Raw genomic sequence first — 5,690 nt, 5'->3', positions numbered from 1 at the left:
CGTTATTAAGAAATGTGTCTAAGTGTAACATTCGGAGCAACCAATCGACGCAAAAATATAGGAGAGGAATTTAGCTTTATTGCCTTGGTAGAAGATATGTCTGAGGACAAGCATATATCTAAATTTGGGGGTGTGATAACTTGTAGAAATACAAGTTATTTATGCTGCCTTATATAGATATTGCGGCCAAAAGAGAAGGAATATGCGTCGATTTTATGAAAATTAGCTCAAAAATACAATAAATATAAATTATCGCAATCACCCACTAACATCGTCAAGATGGTAGAAGAGGATATTTTTACTTTGTTTTGCAGGAAACCAAGTCACCGTTTGCGATCAAGGCTCAACGAGAAACTGAACAGCGTATCTCTATTACATTGTGCCCGTCAAACCACAATGAGGAAATGATTAACGCAATGAAGGTGCAATGCGACAGTCGATCCATAGCTGAATTTCAACCGCATGCGGTAATAAAAACAACATCGCATGCGAGCAACCGATCGAAAGATGCAGCTGAGCAACGCAAACACGGAGGATTGTGACACGTATACAACTAACCGTTGTGCAGATTTGATGATCTGATTGCATAACAGAAGGAATATATTCCTCCATCTTCAAAATTTTCATAACAAGAAGTGGGGTCCACAAGCCAAGAGTCAAAACTTTTCACCTATAAATACCCCCATAGAATTCAGAGAAGATATACTCTATATGGGTATAATTGATATGAGGGCCAATTAATTGAGAGAAAAGCTGAGCTGAGTACTGATCAGAAGAGATCTGGGAAGAGAAGAGACAAAACCGAGAGGTGAGTCTTAGTGTGAATCTGCCAGATCCCCGCTATGAAGCTCTGTGCTTAGATCCCTGCTACCGGTTGAGCAAGCCTGAGAGAGAAGCTCATCCATTCATTCACTCCATCCATGCCGACAAGAAAATCTCCATCCAGATCGGTGCTAAGATGTTGGCACTTATTTGTATTTGTTTCTAACTCTATTTCATCAAGTGTATTTCATCTTCTTAATCTCTTCATTCATAAATCATGTATCTGACGCTAAATATTTTTATTGAATGTCTCGATCACTTTCATTACCACTTTTCTATCTATTTCCATTCCTCCATTAATCGTTTTCTCCATGAAGTTTTCTTAATACCTTGGTAATTAATATGGATTAAACAAGTAACTTAATCTGTGCTAAAGAGATAAATGCGTTTAGTTAAGGCATGCTAGACGGCATCTTCACCTGTGAGAGAAGAAGTGAATATGTCATTCTAACGGGGACATAGGCTTAGACTTCTATTCTTGCATTACATATTATGCGTTGTGTGACATAGAACAAAATTCTGCGTTATAACAACCCTCAGTGGGGATAACCGTTGTTGAACGACTAGCAAAGGGCCGATTAAAGCTAACCAGCAAGCTAAAGGGGAATTGGTAACGGGGACATAGGAATCTCACGGTCCAAACTAACAGAAGAGACCGTTGTATATGTTGACATATTTCCTTCACCCACTTACTATGAACTACTTCCCCCATTTACCTTGTTATTGACTCATAAATCCGCTTTCCATATGGAGGTCACTCCTAGGGTAATTTTTTTGGGTAATTATTATGAACCACTTCCCTTGTTTACCTTGTTATTGAAATATCACTGAAGTGTTCTAATTTTTTTGGGTAAATTTATACTTAGGTTCTTTTCCGGCTAATAAAAACAACCCTAAGTCTATGTGGTTTATCCAAGTATAACACTTATAAATGGACTTAAACCTACGATATCTAGGTGATAAACCCTTTTATTACCTCACATCGTTCACTTATGCTCATAAAACCAATTACCAACGCTCAATAAGTCAGCCATAATCCTCAGGTAGGAGGTGTTCCATAGACTGTCAACTTAAATACCCCCAGCCTTCAACAGGATTATTTATCGGTTGAGTTTGTAACTTGAGTTTTACAAGTTTAACAACCTATTTTAACTATTAAAACAAGTGGTTAACCTATGTGAGTATACAGCTATTCTTTGTTATGGATTTTAAATGTCTAACCCAATTTTATAACAACTTATAAAACTTTTAGACAGTCTAAACATCCACAACACACATAAAGGCATTCAATATTTAATATAACACTTATATTAAATACAAGAAACCCTAACATGCATATTATATATTATAAAAATTATAACATACTTTCAATGTACGTAACATGCTTCCTATGGTGGGATTTTAAATCTAAATGGCATAGTGTATGCACATACAAGATTTATTTAATTATAACATACTTCCAATGCATAAATAATTAAACACAGACTGATATGGTTTTAGTTTTGGCAAAAACAAGCAAACAAAAGCCTAACAATTACAAAAACATTTTCAAAAATGTTCGAACCGCTCCAAACTGCATGAACTGGACTTGAACCGTCTAAATCGAACCAGCAGAGTCTGAACCGGACCAGCCAAAAACCATTTGAGGCTGAATCGAATCGAACCTCAAGAGAACCAGTCGAACCGGCTACTCCGCTCCATGTTCAAAATCTTGCTAAGATTCATCGTTTAGCAATGACGACCATCGTCATGTGTTTGCCTGATCGTTTAGTGTTTGCTTGATTGTGTAGCACCAACACATGGCGCCTGACCAAGGTACATGATCGTGTAGTGTCTGCCTTCTATCACATAGCGTCATCGTCTAGTGCCAGAGAACGCTACACGATCGCTTAGTGTCTCACACTATCGTGCAGCTTCATCGTCTAGCGTCAGACAAATACTACACGATCGCTTAGCACCATCATCTAGCGCCTCATCTTGATCGTTTATCATGTGTACAAAGGTAAGCGATCGTGTAATGCTATCGCATAGCTCTCGACGCATCGCTCAGCTACCGCACATAGGTAAACAATCGCATAGCACTTCAATGCATCGTTTAGCTCCCATGCGAAGCTACACGATCGTGTAGTGCCATTGTATAGCAATTCAATGTATCGTTTAGCTCCCGTAGGTACACGATCGTCTAGCACACAACACTTCAACGATCAACGCTCGAAGCTACACGATCGTCTAACTTTTCTTCACATTGTCTAACGCCTGAAGCTAAACGATCGTCTAGCACTGAACCTCAACGACGATATGAACAGAGGCTGATAATCTGAAATCTGCAACGTGGCCTCTTCGCTTGTTTTTTCAAATTACAGCTTAATTTCAACTCTAATAACTCCAAATAAATTACAGACTCTTGGGAACACATATAAGCTCATCAAGCAAGAGTCAATTACAAAATTAGATGAGAAATCAAAGAGAAATTAAAGGCCAAAACTCAAAAAACCACATCAGTACAGCAGTTTCATATAACTCATATAAAACACCCACCAAACCAAAATTAAACCGAATTAAATGCTTATTTGACGCTCTGATACCAATTACTGGATTATACCAGCATGTAGCGAAAGCGAAGAGGATCGATAAGCACTCTAATTCATTAATTTTGGCAGAAACGAAAGCATGCTATAATAGAATTTATTAGGTTTCATGTCGTACCTTTAAAGAACTCTTGAAATCTCGATTTCCAGCAGCAAAAACCTCTCCAAATCTTTATGCAGGCTATCACAAAATCTTCCCCACTATTCTCTTGGTGCTCTAGATTGAGTTATGGAACTCAAAATAAGTTGGAATCAAGGGAACTTGGAGAATTCTCACAGCAGCAACCCAATGGAAGAACACATTCTTCACATGAATTTTCAGCTAAAATTTTATCGATTGCATTGCCTCAAAATCACTCCAATCTCTTCAATATATTGTAGACCATCATGCAAAGAGAATAGTTGCATGAGATGCAGCTCATGCTTGGACTAATTGAAGCTTGAAGATGGTAGGTTATTAGTGAGCTACTTGAAGATGGAGTTGGAAAATCCTAATTTTCTATTTCCAAAATTTATAATTTGATTTTAAAATCACATTTGATTTCTAAAATCAAAATTTATTAATTTTACAAATTAATTTCATAAATTAATTTTCTGATTAAATTAATAAATAATTATTTAAACAATTTAAATTATTCTAATTAATTTAATATCCAATATTAAATTAATTTTACACAATTCCATCTTCATATATTTAAATCATATTTAAATATATTTTCTCCAATTCTGTTTTATTCACTTTTATGTCTCCACATAAAGTTCAAGTACTCATCTAATAGTCAAGGGACTTTCTTTGGTTTATTGGATTTCTAATAAGCAAAACATCTATTCAATAACACTTTATTGAATTTTCAGAATAAGTTCCATTGTTTACATATTACGAGTTTTGTGACATAAAACCCAACATATACAAGATCCTGTGGGCCCCAACTTGCTAAACTAGTCCTTGTACAAAGATAATATGTGTACAAATATTTATAGAACAAACACCTAGACTTCTTCCAAATTGGAGTCTTTGAGTGGCAGAGCAGAAATAGAGTTATCTTCTAGGAAGTTGACCGCTACCTAGAAAAGGAAAACATTTAAAAATGGGATGAGCTTCTAGCCCAGTGAGTGACTTACTAAAAAAAAACATAAATCTCATGCTTAAACTGAAAGCTAGAAAACTGAATACTGAAAACTGAAAACTTGCCAAGCTGACATGTATATAAAACTTTGTATATAAAACTTTTTAACTTATTGTATATGAAACGTAGCTGAACTGATTCCTAGTTGAGAGAGAGAATCCTTTGCTTAATTCTCAATATTAGATATCCTTGTTTGAGAGAGAACCCTTTTGCTCAATCCCTCAAACATAAGCCTAGGCTTGGGTGAGAACCCTTTCGCTCAATCACCTTACTACTAATGTTAGAAAGGAACCCTTTTGCTACCTCACTAACATCAATAACCTGTCATATATGCACGTAGAGCTAAACTAGACCATGCCCACCTTATCATACCTTCAGTGTCAAGGATCATAACATAACTGGAGTATGTTCATAAACTTTGTAAACTAGCATGCGTTCATAACTTAGGAAAACTTTTAACTTGGAAACTTATTGTAAATTAACTAGTATGAGAATAAACTTTCATTAAAACATGGATTTTTAAAATATTTAGAAAACAATTATAGTCACTCACGACTTTGGGCAATTCTCTTGGGGTTGATAAGTTTCTCCTATTGGTGTCAACCCTATGAACATGACAACATACTTTAGCTACTAGCAATGGTCTCCCTTGAAGACTGTTGAAGTGACTAATTCCTGGAAATTTAGAGGCGTTGAGGACAAAGAAATTGTTAGAGTTACCATTTTTTTTTATCTAGTAACACCATGCTTGATGTTAAGAAAAGATCTTTTACAGGAAGGTTGGCTAGAGATTTTTTGTAAAAACGCTAGTCCCATGAGTTCATAATGAGAGTATTTCAATCTTTTTTGATTTCATGTATTATTCTCATCTCATTATGCGCATCACAGAAAGGGGGAGCCTAATTTGCATAATTAAGCTTACATAACACATTGGTCTTACCTCTCAAAACCTACCTTATTCCGCGTTGAATACTTAAAAATTTCTTTATATTTTAAACCTTGGCTATGTGGCAATCACACACTACCATTGTCCACCACACATGCGCTCATTGCATGGCTAGGTGCCCTAACGACCACACATCATTGCACAACCTTGCCCTTATGCGTCCAAGCCTTCCACACTCGCATACATAGCACCACGCTTAGCTCAACA

Source organism: Benincasa hispida, chromosome 1 (genome assembly GCF_027475165.1).
Source record: "Benincasa hispida cultivar pf3 chromosome 1, pf3_genome.v1.1, whole genome shotgun sequence".
Taxonomy (NCBI): domain Eukaryota; kingdom Viridiplantae; phylum Streptophyta; class Magnoliopsida; order Cucurbitales; family Cucurbitaceae; genus Benincasa; species Benincasa hispida.
Note: the sequence above shows the minus strand (reverse complement) of the source record.